Raw genomic sequence first — 18,252 nt, 5'->3', positions numbered from 1 at the left:
CACGACACCCTCACAGCAATCACGAAAGGAAAGCGAGTGGTAGAGCGAGCTGGACAGAACGATGACACAGCCTGGAAAGAAAGCCCCTGCGGAAAGACACGGAAGGGCAAGGTGCGGCAGGAATGGGTGGGCAGCCCCCAGCCGCCTAGTCTCCTCAGAAAGGATCAAGTGTGAAAAAACACACAGAAGTATGAAATGCAAAAGAAAATCGACTTCAGGTTTTTTAACACTGCCACAGGATGCCATGGGAGCACACGGGAGACGGCGGACATGAGGAAGGCTGTGCCAACCTGATGACCACTGCGCGGCCTTCTGGAAGGTGGCGCGTGTCGTTCCCCGGTGCCCACGGCGGGGCGCCGACACCTGCTCCAAGGCCTGAGGGTCTGGCACACAGCACAGCACCGGGCTTCGCACAGATCGTCTTTTATCACCACTGCTGCCTTCGTGATGTGAGCGACCGAAAGAAAACTGCATTTTAAAAGGTTATGCAAACCCACAAATTAAGTTACAAATGCAGAGATTCCTAAACTTTTAAAAATAAAAAGCCCCCCTGACCAATGTGGCTAAGTTGGTGGGGTGTGGTTCACGGTGAAGGTCACTGGTTCAGCTTCCGGTCTGGGCACATGCCTGGGTTGCAAGTTCAGTCCCCAGGCAGGGGCATGCGAGAGGCAACTGACTGAATTTTCTCTCCCTCTTCTTCTCCCTCTCTCTAAAAATAAATAAAGTCTTTTAAAAAAAATGAAACAAAAATTCAGTAAGCCTAAGATCTCAACAAGGTAAAAGGAAAATATTAAAACTGCCCACATCTGCTCAAGAAAATTGCAAATTTCACAAGGCTAAAGCTTTTCTAACTGAAAGAGCACACTGACCCGCATGGCCCGCCGTGCCGCTGCCGTTACAGGTAAAGGGCTGAAGCCCTCGAAGGACCGGTAGCGTAAAAGGATACCGAGGTCTTCCGCCTCCAGGTCCAAAGAGCACACTCAATCCATGCTCTACAGCCAACGTGCCACGTGTGTTCTGTGTGTGTGTTTGGGGGGGGGGGAGGGTGGTTAAAATGAAGACAAGTGGAAAAACAGGAACAGGGGGAAATGCTGCAAGTATCCTGTTGGTGCCGAGAACAACGTTAAGCAGATTAAAAGGGTATTGGGTTGGCCCAAAAGTCTGCTTAGCTTTTTCAGTAAAAGAAAAGACACATTTTCATTTTCACCAGTAACTTCATTGATTTGGGTATTTTGAGCATGTCCGCTATCTCCCGCAATTGGCTTCTGGGGGGGGGGGGGGGAGGCCAGGGCTGCTGCTAAACATCTTCCAATGCATAAGACAGCCCCACAACAAAGAATTATTTGGCCAAAATAGTACCAAGAAACTTTGTAAACCACTTCTGACATCTTTGGTCCTTCACAGCACCTTCTCCATACACTGCACAAGTCTTTTTTTACATTTCAGTTTTTACCTTCCTTGAAATAATAAAGCATAATAAAAATAAAATGTTGGGTATCTTCTTCCATCTTCAATATTAAAATGGCTGCACAAAAATTCATCAGTTCTGGTAACTTTTAATGAACGCTGATATGACAGCTGTCACAATACAATCTAGCAAAACTGTTTCACATGAAGCACAACTTAAAGCACAATTACAACCGTCGTACAGAAAAAACAAATGAACTTTTTGGCCAACCCAATATTTAGAAATGGCAAATTTTCCCTTATCACTCAGTATTTGGTTAATGATTTTCTTATTAACACGTCTTGGGTTAGGATTAAACAATCTCACATAGTGCTAAGAGGAACCTGACACCAAGCTGTGCTGAACTCAGACCAAACTCCACAGCTGTGCCGGCAACACATGGAGAATCCCAGGAGGACAAGAGGCTACGGGAGACTTCCCAAAAGTTACTTTCCACAGGGAGCGCTAAGTAAGTGTCCATGTCCTGCATTCAAGATGAAATATTAAAGATTCCCCATGTTGTTTCATTTTCAAACTATCAAAATTATAACCATAATGCAAATTATTTATTTCTGATTACCTAGTAGAAGCAAAAAGCCCTAAAACAAGATCAAGGTCAGAATGAGCCTCTAAGAGTTGACACATACAGTATGCAAAGTAACTGGAAAAAAAAAAAAACCACCACCAAAAAAGTGACCTTCAAATTCTCAACCGTTCCTTAAACATCATCCACTCCAACTCATAATTTATCTGAGTCACAAGGAAGGATTAAGAGTAAAAGAAAAGTTAAGTAATAATTTTAACAAGGCAGCAGTCACAGGGGAGCAGTTAGAACATCGCGTGAATCATAGATTTGAAACTTCTGAAGTAGAAGGATTAAATTAAAATGATTTATTAAAAAAAACTAACCCACTAATCCTTGACAGCCACCGCAGTGCTACAACGTCTCAATACACACAGCTGAGACTAAAACGTTGCAAGTTATGTTAACTTAGGAGTCAAACTGCCTCTAAAATGGGGATTTCCGAGCTGCAGACTTTCCACCTAAGCCCTCAACACAGTCACCTTCCAGAACACAATAATTGCAAAATTTAGTCGAATAACAATTGGAGGCCTGTTAAAAGAAAAACCAGATAGTTCAGATAGTATTTGAGGAACAACTAAGTAGGTAAATATTATACTTCTATTTGAGACAAATAGTTTTGGCCATATTACAAGTCTCTTCTAAATTCCATCTTAAACAGCAACACCATTTCAGAAGCCCACCCTAACCCTTTGTCACAGCTTTTATAGTTATTTTATATTAGCAATTGCCTTCCACTTTATAAATTCACAACACCGCTTACATGTGTTCACTATCTGTTTGCCTTTCATGGGCCATGCAAAGCACCGGCACCTGGGATTGAGAAGGAACAAGGACAGCACACAGAAGTCCTCTGAACGAGCCACAGCGCTCCAGGGGTCTGGGAGCGCCACGGGGACACTGTCTGAGATGAGCAGCAGACAGACAGGCTGAACTCAAGACAGCCTTCCCTCCTAGGAGGGCAGTGTGTGGAGAGGGAGCGGTGTCCCTATCTGTACCCGGTTCCCTGAGAGCCACAGGCGGGGCGGGCGGCCTGCCCTGCACAGGCAGAGAGAGTGGTTCCGTTGGTGCCCCACTCGTCGGAAGCAGTGAGATGCTACCTGTTCTCCTCTCCCTGAAGTATTGAGAGAATGGCAAAGAACCTCGCAACTGTTCAGAACCGCCAAAGAAACATATCCCTTCCATACGTATTTCTTGGATAGAAAGGGCATTCTCAATTTTTAAATAGGTTTTAAATAAAACATTCGATCTGATTTCAAAGTTCACGCTTGGTCTCTGTAGGAAATGCAGACGAAAGGGTAGGAAGCCACCCGAAATCCTGACCCTCCCTCCTCATCAGTGTGTGTCTGTGGGCAGTGCCGCTGCACGCAGCAGGCAGGGGCTGTTCACCCCGGCGTCTGACCACCCCTGCCTGTGCACACCAATCTGCTCCCCGCCTGAGGCCGTGCGTCTCTGGGGAAGCAGACCCAGTCCCGACTTGAGAGGAACGGCGACCCATCTCTGCCAATCCGGGCGCCACTCCCCTTGGCACAGGCTGAGTTAGGCCCGGGTTCCTGTGCCAGGTTGTCCGGTGAGCCTCCAGAGAGGCCTGGGTCAGGGTGGCTCTACAATGAGGTTTTAGGGAAAGGTTTTCTCACTGATGCAGAGAAATCCTGGGGAAAACAGTCTTCTTCTAAGAAACCTAGTCATATTTACTGGTGATACTTGAACTTGTGGCAGCCATCGTAAGACAAACTAAAGATGTATCTTTAAGCTTTTCCCACTGACCTGATTTTCCAATACCTATATCCACAGACCCACAACCTGCCTGACCCAGCCTCCCCTGGCCAACCTCTCTCTTCCCTACTCCTCCCCATCGCTAAGCTTCCCAAAAGGGTGGTCAGAACAAGCGGCCTCCCCGACTCAACTATTCATTTATCATGGACATTCCTGAGGCTTTCCTGATGTCACCTTCTGTGGTTCCAAGGCACACCTCACATACGAGAGTGATGGTTTACATTAGAATGTAACTTCTGAAAAGTTCAGTATTGCCACTGTGTACAGAAGATCCTGGCATGTAAAGGGATACATATTTGTCTCATCAATCAAGTGAGAACTGAATACCAAACACATAAGCATACCGCACGTGTTGAAACAAAGTTAGCAAACCTGCTATTTTTACACACCAAAAGCTGCCTGTGTCTGTGAGGAACTTTGGGGAGGGGCAGCAGGCACAGGAAGAAGAGACCCAAGTGCCTTGAGACATAAGGCATTCCTTACTTCTTCCCAGGCTCAGAGCTGCTCAGAGTCCACACAGCAAAAGCTGGAGCTCATGCCACACTGCCACCTGCGGCAGAGTGGCAGAGAGGGAGCTGGCCCAGAGCTCCCCTACCTCCTCCCGCCCTTGAGCACAGCTGCCCACCTGCTCCAGGGAGGAAAGGGGTCCCCAAACTCCTGCCGTCGGAAACAGACAACAAGATAGGCCAAACCACAGGCATGCTCTCAAAGGCAAAGCACATCTTTTAAAAATGAAAAAAATATATCTAGAGCTTTAGTGGTGCTGTGGCAGTCCTTTACCACAAAGAGCCAACGAGGTAGGCAAAACAACAGTACCTGCGGGCTCACCCTGACAGGCGTTTCCTCTGACTTCTCGGGGTGACAGGTGCGACACTAGCCATCTGGGCAAAACGTTTCTCTACTTCCAAAGTCTTTTGCTAATGTGGAAAAAGTAATTAACAGGGGCAATGGCTCGCTCTGACTGGTGTGGCTCAGTGGACTGAGTGCTGGCCTGCCGACCAAAGGGTGGCTGGTTCAATTCCCAGTCAGGGCACATGCCTGGGTTATAGGCCAGGTCCCCAGTAGGGGGCGCATGAGAGGCCGCTACACAATGATGTTTCCCTCTTTCTCCCTCCTTCTCTTCTCTCTAAAATAATAAATTATTTTTAAAAAAAAACCGGCCAACAGCTTTTTTACTTACTTCTCCTTCTAATTTAAGTGATAAATTCTACCCTCAGGACAGTCCTGAGCCATGTTGGGAACACTTCTCAGAAAAACAGAGTACATAGGAGATCTTAGGTACCATGAAAGTGAAGTGTCCTGGGCCACGATTTAATAAGCATTTTACATTTTTAAAATAATATTTAAGTGCAAAATACACAGTAATGAAATTACTGATCTTACAAAAACAAAAAAACTACTTACTACAAAATGACAACCAAAAACTACAACCTAGTAAGTTTATTTAAAGACTAACACATCTTTCTTTTTATTTTGAAAGATTGTATTGTTTTCAATTTTTAGAGAAGGGAAGGGAAGGAGAAAGAGGGAGAGAAACATCCACATGTGGTTGCCTCTCACACGCCCCCTACTGGGGACCCAGCCCACAAGCCAGGTATGTGCCCTGACTGGGAATCAAACCAGCAACCCTTTGGTTTGCAGGCTGGTGCTCAACCCACTGAGCCACACTGGCCAAGGCTAAAGACTAATAAATCTTTTATAGCTACATGTTTTATAACAAATTCTCTTCACTGATTTCTCTGATTCCCAAAAACAGCTGGCGCACCTCAGAAGGGGAATGAGGCAGGGAGGGAATGAAGGCACCAGCACGCAGACTGGAGTGGATGGCTCTCCCCACTTCACAAGCGTTCACCCCCGTGAGCCAAAACCCTCTACGCCGGGACGTGAGATGATGGAAACAAGTCAACAGAAAGAAGAAATAAAGAAATCAGTGAGAACAGCATGGAGGCAGAGAGAGGACAAGACATTCCCTAACTACACTGTTTAGTCTGTAACCTTGGAGGTGGGACAGTGTCAAAGGAACTGAAAAAATGGCCCCTACAGAGAACATTTTTTAGTGTAATTCCACTTTAAAGGGGGACAGGGAAGTGGAGTGAAACTACCCACTGTAACTGACCCAATGTGAGAAACGACAAACACAAAAGCAAAAATAACTTTATCCGAGGTAAGCTGGGAATATTTATTACAAAAAAATCTTTTGAATGAGTTTCCTAAGGCATTAAGAAAATGATTTAAATTTATTTTTAAAAGAACATGACTTGCACACGGCTTCAGCTGCATTAGGCCAACACCTTCCAGACAGTGCCGGTGCCGAGGGAGGAGGGACGGCCAGGCAGCAGCAACCAGGACACTGGCTACCGCTGGGTCTTTGCTCCTTGTCTTTGCTCAGGGCCAGTTTCTACTGTCCTGTCAATATTCTCTAAACTGCCCCTGACCCGTACAAAACAGGGGCCCGTTCTGAGCAGCAATGACACGGAAGGAGCGGTATTAGGTGCACAAGAGGTTTAACACCCAGACACTCCAAGTCACATTTTGTTCAATTTGATTCCAGGACAATTACAGGTTAAAAAAGAACTCACAAAACAAATTTTCTTTCTATCTCCGGAGACGAACTAAAAGAATGATTTACATTCAGCTGCTTCCTCCATATTGACACCAATGATGAAAACAGAAAGCAGAATTCTAACTGATCAAGAGTTTCAACTCGATACACCTTTAACACTGCTTAATAGATACAACATATGACGTTCTCTCCTTCACTTTTAAAAACTCCCAAGTTTCAAAAGCTCAGAACTAAAATGAACCCGCACTGTACAACCAGTGCAGCAGCCAACGCCTTCCTGAACACACCGCCAAGGCTCGTGGACTATGGGAGTGGACTGTGCCCCGGGAGCTATGGCAGAGGACCTGCTCAGGGCCAGGAAACTCACCCTCGCAGAGGAAGGATGGCCGAAACGTTTGACACAGCCTTTCTCAATCACCAATGGGTGCAAAACGCCACAGGACGAAACTTCATCACAGATGACTGTCCTTCGTTAGCACAGACACATCATGTAGAGAAAAGGCAACTCAGAGTCACTGGCAGGCACACTCACACCCCAGACGCTCCCAGCACACTGCCCAGGAGTGAGGTCTGCCCTCGCGGACAGACAGGGACGGAGCGGGCGAGGCTGCTCAGCCACAGTGTCCTTGACCATCGTGTGGGGAGCAGGCCAAAGGCAGAGGGCAAGTGTGTTTTTCCTTCAAAGGCCAATTCCAGTGAACTGGTGCTGACCTACTCTAGCATCCTTGCCTGCGGCGGCCCGAGTCCTCCTGGCCCTGGGAGTGTGGCTGTCCGACTTAGACCGTCCACCTGAGTGGTTTCCCCAGCAGCTCACCACCTGCTCTCTCCACCTCCCCCCTCATCTGTCCAGCACAAGGAGGCTGCAGAGCCTGGCTGTGCCACCAAACCTGTCCCTGATTCTGAGCAACAGGAAACACACCTGACATGTATGGATGCTCTAACCATGTAACGTGTAACAACGCATTTTATTTGCGAACAATCTCTCTGGTACAGACTCTGTTACCATCATCCCCATTTTCCAGATGAGGCACAAGTAAGCGAAGCATCTCACCCAGGCTTCGAAGGTGCTGACGGAACCCGAACCTGACCTCAGTCAGTCTGGCTCCAACCTCGCACCTGTGGCCACTCTGCTCCCTGCACGTCTGCCCCCTGTGAGGCAGACCCAGGGCTTCAGTTCTGCTCTGTGCTGAGGCGCCCGAAGCCCGGGCTTCATGCTGGTGAGAGCCTGTATTCCATCTGCAGTCCTGAAGTATCCACGCTCTCGAAGGGTCCCGGGTTTAGCAAACAGTGCTCAAGTTACAGTATCTTGGGCTCCAGTAGATTACTTTACTCGGCATATTTTTAAAATCAAAATAGCTTCATAGATCATCAATTCCACCTCATAAAACACACCCTCCATTTAGTAGAACCCTCAGGAAATTCAAGTTGCAGGGTTAAAGCAATCCCCCCACTCACAGGAGGTCGGTCAGTAGATTGTACGAAGCCCTGGATCAGCACTGTGGAGAGACTCGGACCACTGGTCACTCAAACGGGCTGGGCACTCCTCATTCGGAGCACCACGTCTCACACACCGGGCATGGGGAGCTGGCGCCCGGCCCAGGAGGCTGCTCTGAACCCTAAGTACTAATCACCCCCACACCCCCAGCTGCCCAGAAGGCTGATTTTCTGACTAAGGCACATTCATTCTCCTAAGGAGGGAAATGCCACTTGCCAAATGATTTGCTCAATTTGTTCTTATTAATCACTGCTAGAGGGGGTGTACACTTGGCCCAAAAGACGCAGACTTACAAGGAGTAACAATCAGAGCAATTTTGAAGGAATTGTAAACCTAAAGCGCACTCCAATGTGCAGGTGTCTTCAGGTGTGCCCACTGCACCCTTTCATGTGTTACCACACATCAGGTCAAATACACTAAACAAAGCGACCACCTGGTTTGCCTCCCAACTCAAAACACATGGTGCCCAACGCAATGGGCAAATCCGTCTTTTGGGTACTTCCCTTCCCCAAATCAACAACATAGTAAGAAATTTACACTCAAGCTTCTAATCTTTAAAGTATAGAAAGAATACAACTACACGTGAAAAAAAAGTTGAGTATTAAGGACATTTTGAACGAATCGGGAAATCAGGGGTTTTTCTGACCAGTGCTCCACCGTTCGATGTTACAGGCAGAGGTTAATAAGCTGTTTATGTACCAAAGACAAGGGGTCGTGCACCCACTCTGTATGCACGTACTGCTGTTAGTGGTAACTGAAGTTTACGTCTTTCTTATTTTGCAGAAAAGTTAAATTTTAAAAATCAATTTATCATCTTTTCTTCCAAATGGATAACTCTGCACCCCACCTTAGAGACCCTAATAAAAAAAGTATGATTTCTAATCTCTTCTAGTCCCAAACTTAGAACAACAAAACTTCCCTAATCGCTTTTTTCAAATACAAATGTGTTAAATAAACTACCACCAAAGAAACACTCTGTCATCCTTTTGACCACAGGTAAGGGCCAGATGCCACCCCTATTTCCCGTTCCTGAACTTTGTCAGCAATGGGCCGGTAAGCGTCGGTCCTATTGCAAAGCACAAAGTGTGCTCACAGATGGAAAGACACTCGCACCATAACTGAGACGAGGAACAGATACGGGTTTGCTTTTCGTTAGAAGCTCTTCCTTGGCTGCACCCAACGAGACCGGGTACCTGCGCCCACAGGACCCCCTCCCCCGCCCCCCACGGTCCTGCCACCAGAACCCGCTCGAGTGCGCATGGGCAGCGGGGCCGAGCAGCAAGGGGAAGTCTCCTGAGCTCTCACAAAGAATCCTCACGAAAAACAAATGAAGTGCACTTTCTGAAATGGATAAGCCACACAACAACAAAAACACAGGAGGGAAACAAAACACCGAGCACAGGAGAGATGCTGCAACGACACCGGCTCTCGGTGGCGCTCCCCGGGAGCGACCCCGCACCAGCCCTCACCCGGGGCGCACACACCACCCGGGCGCCACCTGGCCAGCTCCTCGGGGCGACCCTGCACCCCACCCACGACTGCCCGCGTCAGACAGACACCGGGCGGGAAGTGGGTCCCCTCCGGAGCGCAGGCCGGGACCGCGGGCCCGCGCCAGCCGTTCCCAGGTCCCCTCGCGGGCTGGGACGAATGACTCAGCAGCCCAACTTTTTTAACGAGTCATGCTACCTTGTTGCCCAACGCACAGCGTGAGCCGCGGCCACAGCCCGGGGTGGAGAACAGCAACACCACACTCCGCGATGCAACCCCGAAACCAGGACCGTCCGACGCGAGGCTGAGTCACCACGAGTCGCTCCGCCGAGGTGTCTTCCATCCGAGGCAAAAGTGCCCCCGGCCGGCCCCGGCCCCGCACCCGCAGGAAGCCCGCAGGAAGCCCGCAGGCCTCTGCCCGTCCCCGCGCGACCCCGAGACGCGCCCCGGCGCCCGCCGCGCGCGCCGCTGCCGCTCCTCCCGGCGCGCGAGCAGACCCTCGGGCGGCAGCCGGGGCCGGCGAGAGGCGCGGACCCGCCCCGCAGGCGGCCGCACGGGCCCCAGCGTCGGACCGACACCCTTCTCCCACATCAGCTTCCGCACAAAGAGTCTTTGTTCCTTTTCCAGTCGCTACACCCGGTCCGCCCGAGCCCCCGCACCAGGGTCCCCGCACCAGGGTCGCCGCACCGCTGCTCGCAGCGACTAGAAAGCGTCACGGGACCGCGCCAGCCACGGCTCGCGTGGGGTCCGCCCCACCCCGCGCGCCCGCACCTCAGCCGACGCGCCCCGCTCGCCGGACCGTCCCGGCCGCGCCCGGCCCGCGCCGCGCTCCTCCTGCCGCCCCGCGCCGCACACACCGCGCGGCGGCGCCGGGAGGGGCAGGAGGACCGCGCGGAGCCGGGCGGGCCGCTGGCGGTGCTCGGAATCCCGGCGGCCGGGCCGGGCCCGGTGACCAGCAGGCGGGCGGGGCGGCGGCGTCGCGGACCGCAGCCTCCCGCCCGTACCCGCCCCGCCCGACTCGGGAGAAAGACGGCGCGGGCCGGGTCAACAACCGCAGGCCGGCGAGTCGCACCTTCCGGCGGACACTGCCACTTCCAGGAACCCGGGCCGCCACCACCCCCGCGGCCCGGCGGGCGCTCTCCGCCCAGCAGGCAGCCTCCCGGCCGCTCCGCGCCGCCCCGCACCGGCCTGCAGCCCCCACCGCGCGCCGCCGCCGGGACCCTCCGGGAAAGGACTCACCAGACTCACCAGACTCGACTCACCAGAGCCGAGGCGCGGCGCGGCCCGACTGACTGCAGCCAGCGAGCCGGGCGGGCAGCGGTCAGGTGACTCACCGCCTCCCCGGGGCCGGCCGCCCGCTCCCCTCCCCTCTCCGCCCCTCAGCCCCCGCGGCCGCCGCCACCTCCGGCGCCTGGCCCCGCCCACTTCCCGAGGCCCCGCCCCCAGGCCCTCCTCGCGAGACCCCGGCCCGCCCTTCCTGGGGCGCCGAGGCCCCGCCCCCAGGCCGCCTCCCGCGACCTCGCCCCGCCTCGCAGCCGCGGAGGGTTCCGGCAACGGTACCGGTGGGCTGGAGCTGCCCGGACTGACGCTCACGCCTTGGTCGCGGGGAGGGGATGCGCGGCACGGGGTCGGAGTAGGACTCGGGAGGCGGCGACAGGACCGCTCAGTCTGCTGGTGATAGCTCCAGCCTCGCGAGTTCGCCTCCTTCCCTGCTAGGGGCGAGGAGGAGGAGGCTGGCAGCCCAGTGTTGTCCCCGGGGCGGGGGCGGGGGCAGGGCGCCCAGGTTCCCCGGGAACTGCCACCGGCAGGTGGGAGAGCGTCCCTGCGCCCGGCGCTCGGGCAGCGCGCCACAGCACCGCGTCCCCTCGCCCAGACACAGGGGTCCCCTCCGCTGCGGCTTTCGGGAGCCTGGAGCCCAGGCCGGCGCCCTGCTCGGCTTTCGTCCTCTGCCGCTTGTTCTGGCCTTCACTCGGTGGCAGTTTTAAAGTTACGTTCCCGAGCCACTCACCACTTCTGCAGTTCCAAGCGTTGTCTCTACGAAGAGACGCGCCCGTGGCAAAGACTATGCTTATCCCTCCATCTGGAAAAGATGGGGCCACTCGGTGACTCTGCGCCACCAGCCTGACTGGGGTCCACAGGACTTTGCGAAGGGAAAGGGTCCTTGGCTTTGGAGTTCAGGGGGGAGAAAGAGACAGGGGTGGGGGTGGAAGTTGGTGGCTGAACAGCAGCAGCATCAGAGTGTGGGGACTCAGTCCTGAACACAAGAGCTCCGGGGAGGGGGTTCTGGGGGTCGGAAGGCGACCAGGATGAGAGTCGGGTGTTATCACGAATGTGGCTGTGTTTGCACTCACATACTCCGACACTTGGGGACATTTGAGTTACATCCAAAATACACAAGAAAATGACATGAGTGAAATTGTATGGGGATGCAACTGGTGGGGGTCCCTACGACCTCCATCCGGGCAGGAGGTGATGTCTGCCTTGGGACTTAAGTGGAAGGAATGGGGTCCAGCGGTCCAGGAAGAGGGGAGCATCGCCCAAGTCCAACGGGAAGAACGATGGCATTCTAGGCTGCCTGCGTTCATGGTGGGTTGCAGATGGATACTCAGTGAGGTAGGAGGGGAGGGCAGCTGGGCACAGGTTCTGAAAGGACTGGGGCCTTTATACAGTGAGCTCTTGAGGCTTTATTCTCCTTCCACCCGTGGCCAATGGAGTTACTCTTCCTTCCCCGCACTGGTGGGCTGTTTGTTCTAGAAGAACAGACCCTCCTCTTTGGGAGGAGTCTGAGGTGTCCAATCTTTCAGCATCTCGGGGCCACACTGGAAGAAGAGTTATCTTGGCCTACACATTAAATGCACTGTGACACATATCACAAAAATATCTCATGTTTTAAGTAAACTTACAATTTAGTGTTGGGCCACATTCACAGCCATGCTGGGCTGTGTGTGGCCTGTGGGCCGTGGGTTGGACACTCCTGGATGATGGTGGTGATATTTTCTACCTGGTGTGTCAACGGTGTGAAAAGTCTTACAACACCAAGGTGAGAGTTAGGAGTGTCTCTGAAACGTTAATATATTCAATACTTAAGGGTCCCTGGGATGCTTGTGAGATGCAGGCTCCTGGCCTGTCAAAGAGTCTGACTCAGTAGGTCCAGGTGGGACCCAAGGACCTTCGGTTTTAGCAGTGGCACAGATGGTCTTCAGGCCACGCTGGGGAGGTCCCCAGTTAGAGCTCGTGTGTCGTAAGACCAGGGAGAAAAATGAAACTAGAGAGTGAAATAAAACCAAGTCAGAATGGGAAGGGCCCCACCCACTTGCCTGGAGTTTGGACTTTATCCCGTGGGCTGAAGGGACAGTGTAGAGGTGTTTAAATCATGGGGTGGGAAATCATTAGCTTTCACAAGCTAGTTCTAGAGAGCTCATTCCAACTCCAGTGGCCTTGGCTCCTTTTGTCTTTAAATATTCATTCATGAATTCAATAAACAAAATTGGAGAGGGGAGGATAAAAATGAGCTTTAAACTGGGGGGGGGGGGGGGGCTGTTCAAGATAAAATAAGTGTCGGTCTCGCCAACGTGAAAAGCAGAACTGCCAATGACACGCCTTCCTCCAAAAGTGATGGGGATTACCCCTGCCCCAGGCTGGGAGATTCTGTAGCAAGTGAACATACTTTATTTGAACACGCAAAGGAGCAGATGGGCAAACTGGCCATCGTGTTTGCCTGACACCTAAAATAAAAGGTAAGGTGGAGGGAATGTAGCCTCAGGCTTGAGATGTCCACCGTCTAAGATTTTTTTTTTTTAAGCCCCAGAAAAAGGAAAGGCAGAGGACAGTGTCAGAGCAGAAGAACTCAGTGGCATAGACGTGCTGCTTAGATACCAGGTTTGGCAACAACCAAAGTGGCTGAACTTAGGGCCCAAGTAGGGAGATAACTTCAGTATCAGCTGGAGCCACAGTGGCCTACAGGTGGCCTCAAAACTCTGTCACTGTCCCATCGAGGGAGGGAGTCTGTTTTCCATCCCTTAAATGGGTCCCGCCCTGTGACTGCGGAGACAGAGGACAGAGGGATGCTGTGGCAGTTGTGGGTCTAGCCTTTCAGGGCATCTTCCACTTCTTTCCTGAAACATCTGTCTTGGAACGCCCCTCCCCCCCCCCCCCCCGAAACTGCCACTACGCAGTGAGAATCCCAGCAAGGGAACGCCTCCGTCACCTCTCCCATTGACGCCCACGACACCCAGGAGAGCAACCAGCCGTGGTCAGCCTCACACGTGGCGTGCGCAGGAGCCCTCGGGCTGTGCTCGTGTAACTGCGGCCCAGCCAAGCCCGTCAGCTCAGAATCACAACATAACAAATGATTGTCATTTTAAGCCACCAAGGTTTTAGGTGTTTTGGTTAAAATATCTGATGATAGAATAGAGTTTGAAAATGTAGTTAAATCTGTAAGAAGAACCGCAACCCCGATGATCAGGGCTTAGAGGAAAGTTCAGATAGATAAAACAATATGTAAAAGGGACTGTTTAATTGTGAACCTGTAACCTTGATCTGAGATGACACTTCAGACATTCCTCCGTTACTGATTAGCTGTATCCCAGATTTCCCTCCTTTTGCTGTACATGTCCCCCAGGAGATACTGGTATTCATACGGGGCGGGGCCGAAGGTGCTGAACTTCCTACAATGCACAGGATGTCCCCACCAATAAAACACTGTGAATAAAGACACTTTGTTCCCTATTCACAACAAAGAACTCTCTGGCCCACGGTGTCAATAAAGCCAAGGTTGAGAAGATGTACTTGCACTTCAGTATGAGAAATGTGTATATAAATTGAAAGAAGGAATAAAAGAAAACAAAATAATAGAAAGAAAATACAGTGGAGCCCGGCAGAAGCTAAAAATGCATGCCACAAAATACACATCCTTGACAAAGAGGAGCCACAGAACTAGCTTTAGGTCCCTAGCAGCCAGGTAAAAAGGGAAACCCAGTAAGTCAATGATGGGCGAACTGGAGGGGGTGGAGGGCAGGAGCCACCCCGGTGACAGGAAGAGGTACTGAAATCCTGGAGAAAAGAAAGGGGCACAGGCCATGGCCCAGCCCAACGGCCCACTGCCTGGACTGAGCTAACCTGTGCGGGACACACTGTGGCAACAGCACAGGGACCGGCCTCTGACATTTGAAAGCTATAAACTAAGACCCACTAGTCAGCAGAGATCCACAAGCTACCATAAAGAGCAAGAACCATCCCTTGGGGAGGCTGCCTTTGTACCACCGGCCACTGTGGAGTCCCTGGCCAGCCCTTGCTGCCTGGCTCAGAGCCACACGAGGCAGGCCTCTAGGCCTGGTGTGGACAGGTTCCCCTGCTCCATCACTTGGGGTGTGTTTGAGCAATGGGAGGTGTCAGCGGACCACAGCTGTCTCCCTGCGCAGTCACAGGCTGGCTGTGGCTGCGCTCATCTATCAGATACCCCAGTTCCGTCAACTGACCTCCACCTAGCAACACTGGAGTCAGCCCCAGGGTAGTGCCCTCACCCTTGTAAGTGGTCCACATGCTTCCTGCCAGTTCCCTGGTGATTGAACAGGTCAAGACTTGGAGGTGACCACAGTGAATATTATTAGCACATGTGAGGTTAGAACGGGACTGTCAAAAGGAGTTCATCAAGGTCTGAGGCCTAGAAAAACAGCCAGAGATGCCAACCCAAGCAAGGCATGCCTGGCACTGCCCAGGGGTGAGGATGCCTTGGCCAAGGACACAGCATTTGGTTCCCGGTGCTGCGACCTGCAGGATCTGAGGGGAGCACAGCCTTCCGTGGCTCGGTTCCACCAGATGTGCCATGAGAGCCCACCCACCACTCACATCCCTTGGCTTCGTGCTTGCACTGGCCCACCAGGTGACATCATCTGGGGCCTGGGCACTGGCGCTTGGTGCACCTGCCGGCAGTATTCACACAGTAAACTGATACATTACCTTTCCACGCTCTGCCTGCCTCTGCAGCCTCTGGTGCACATGCATCTGAAAGATGGGTCACCACGGATGCGTCTACAGCCCAGTCTCCGCGCCTGCAGGTTCACAGTGAGCTCAGTGGGTAACGTCCGAGATGGCTGGTCCAGGTGGTGCCTACCTCACAGACTTTCTATCGTGAGAGCAGGGACCTCCCTCTTCCTAGATCCCTTTTTGGCAGACTGCTCATTGGCAACCCAATGTCCATTCTCCTTCTTCCTTTCTCACTTAAAACACCCCCCAATGACTCCCTTCGCCACGTGACCTAGTTCTGGTCAACCAGATGTAGCAAATATGCCCTCAGTGGAACTTCCAGGGAAGCTCTGCCTTTCCTGATTAAAAAATTACCAAATCAGCTGCTGTGCACGCTTGCCCTCTGCCCTCTCAGCTTGAATAAGGGGAGGTGGAGCACTCTCCTTTCAGCCCTGAGGCTGGAAAGCACAGGCTGGCTCCAGAGCAGCTGGCGAAGGTGGGGCCCTCTTCGTTCATACTGAGAAAGGGAAACCTACCCAGTCAAGCTTCGAGAGCTGCGTCTCCTGTACAGAGGCCAGAAACACTCTTAGCTGATGCCCTTCTAACCCCAGCGAGTGGACGGGCCACTCCACCCTGTGTTTAAAGGCACGCACGAGGACCCTTCAGCCCAGCGTCCTGGTTATGTGGGCACAAACCGGCTGCTATGCAGATACGCAGCCTCTACGTGGGGCCCCCGAGTGGGCAGACAACTCGCTGTGAAGAGCGGTGTGATAGTGTCTCGGGTCACAGAGGGGAACGAGTAGATCCTACAATGAAATTGTGGAGAATGTTACTATGGACTTCAGGACTGCCCTCTCAGGCAAAACTGGGTCGCAAATAAGAAAACAGAGATGCGACCCAGCCCCTGAAAATACTCCGAGAAAATTCCAGGATGTGAACTTCCGGAAATGTGGGACAGGCACCAAAGAGGGAGGAAAGGAAGCTTAAAACTTTCGGAACAGTGTCATAGGCTTAAGTGCCAAAAACACGTGAGGAGAACGTGAGAAGTTACTTGGAATCATTCTGATAATTTAAGTTCTTCCCTTTTATTATGCGCTTTGTAACTGAAGAGTCCAAGCCCGCACATATCGAACAGATCACAGGGACTGAAACAGGCAGAGCCCCGCAAGCAGTCGACGTGATGAAACTGGCAGGTGCACAGTGAAGCTGTGGGCAGGAGGAGGGGGCCAATGCTACTTTGTAAAATGAAATGTCTTTTTGTACTAATAAATTGCAAATTTTATCTATGTAAAAGGAGGCTTTCAAAGTAATACTAATAAAGTTCTAAAACCCTCATAGAAATTGAATAGAAAGAATAGAAGTTTGCCTCCAGGCTTAAAAAGGTTCCCAGAAGAAACACATTTGGAAATCTTTTTAAATCCCTTTGGGTAAACAAGGACAGACACTGGGTGCCTGTCTCTAACTAACTACGTGGCCCCTGGGGTCCCGAAACAAGCTCTAACATACCTGGAGTCTTCGCCCCTAGCAATGAGAAGTCAAGCTCGAAATCATTTGCAAGCAGCACGAGACATACCATGGAAGGGAAGAAAAAGTAAGCATGCACACCTCTCTCATTTTAGTTACAGAGATCCATTTAAAATGTTTCTGTTCTACATCCAGGCAGATGGAGTTTTGCCTTTCTTCTCTATTTGGTGCCTGAGATCCCTTGGAGGTGAATTTTTGGGGTATGAAGGTTTTTGGGGGCATGTTCTGAAATTCTCTATTAACATAAAGATGGTTCCAAAGAGCAAACATATTATGCCACACTCATGGACAACCTCCATCACTATGATGAGAATGAGCTTGTAGAAATACTCCCACCAGTCGAGTTCAAGTGCATTTCAACAGGACGGTGGACAGCAGTGTCTGGAGGAGGGATCGGCTGGGAGAGCGTGAGGGCTGGAGGGACAGACCGCCAGGTGCCCACGGGGTCTCATGCAGGCGATGGCCAAGAGCTGGCGCAGTCTTCGAAAACAAGTGCTATCTATTCGGTGAGGTTTGTATTAAAAATCCATCTTTAATTATGATATTAAAAATAACACTCTAAGAAGTACAATTCACCATATTCAGCAGAAAAGTAAAGGACAGCAGATGTAACAGAAGTACAAGGAAGCATTCAGATACATCTCCCCACCACTCACCTTACCCTGGGCACACATTTAATACCTGGTGATTTGCAAACCAGTGGTACAGTTTCATCTCACACACCCCCCCCAGAAATAGCCCCATTTTCAAAACAAGGAAGCTGAGTTTTCGGGCCGAGGCTCCTTGACCGAGAGCCCTTTCTTCTACCTGAAAGTTGCCCTGAAGATCCCACAAGTAAACACAAGTAACTAAACTCGAATCCACGGATTTCGGTACATTTGTTCTCTTACACTGACCTGTAAGTATGTTTAAAAGCTTCACATTGTACAATGTGCAGTTACATCCTTTTTAAAAGTACGATCTGTGGTCATTCTATACAAATCATGGATCGATGCTACAGTATGAGTTGCGGGGGATATTTCTACATCACGATTACCTGTGATGGCCCACGTAGCAAAACCCTAGCCTCTTTGGGGCCCTGCCGGCCGGTGGAGGCCGGAGAAGCTTAGTCAGCCGCCTGAATCAACAAGTTCAGGCACTACGTGTTTATTCGTCTTGAGTATCACGAGCTCACTCGGGTGGAGGGGAGTCATTTGTGAGGAAGTGGAAGGACCCCGGGAACAAGACTCCTGAACCCCACTGTGCCTGCACTCACACTCATTGCTAGCATGGCTGCAGGCAGGAAACAAGCCCATGTTCAGAGAGCATTTAGAACAGCACACAGAACAAGTCACATGAGAATTCGCTTTATTGTGAGGGAAGCCAAGAACACGGTAGACGCTCAGACAGATAAAAGCTACAGAGAGCAAAGG

At 51.6% G+C, this 18,252-nt stretch overlaps 1 protein-coding gene across 7 annotated transcripts in view; it reads right to left on the bottom strand.

Annotated features, from left to right (window-relative positions):
- The window catches only part of BACH1 (BTB domain and CNC homolog 1), a 42,001-nt gene extending 31,261 nt beyond the window's left edge, over window positions 1–10,740 (bottom strand). The window contains exon 1 of one of the 7 annotated variants that reach the window (XM_053916519.1): window positions 10,592–10,740. The gene's annotated coding sequence lies outside the window, so the exon portion shown is untranslated. Of the gene's footprint in view, window positions 1–6,736; window positions 6,874–9,550; window positions 9,701–10,123; window positions 10,382–10,424; window positions 10,569–10,591 lie in introns of those variants that run through there. The other 6 variants (XM_053916520.1, XM_053916527.1, XM_053916533.2 and 3 more) reach the window with 6 other exon arrangements.
- Between the last annotated feature and the right edge of the window lie 7,512 nt (window positions 10,741–18,252).

This window comes from Desmodus rotundus, chromosome 2 (assembly GCF_022682495.2).
Source record: "Desmodus rotundus isolate HL8 chromosome 2, HLdesRot8A.1, whole genome shotgun sequence".
In the NCBI taxonomy this organism is placed as follows: Eukaryota; Metazoa; Chordata; class Mammalia; order Chiroptera; family Phyllostomidae; genus Desmodus; species Desmodus rotundus.
Note: the sequence above shows the minus strand (reverse complement) of the source record. Positions and strands in the feature narration are given on the sequence as shown.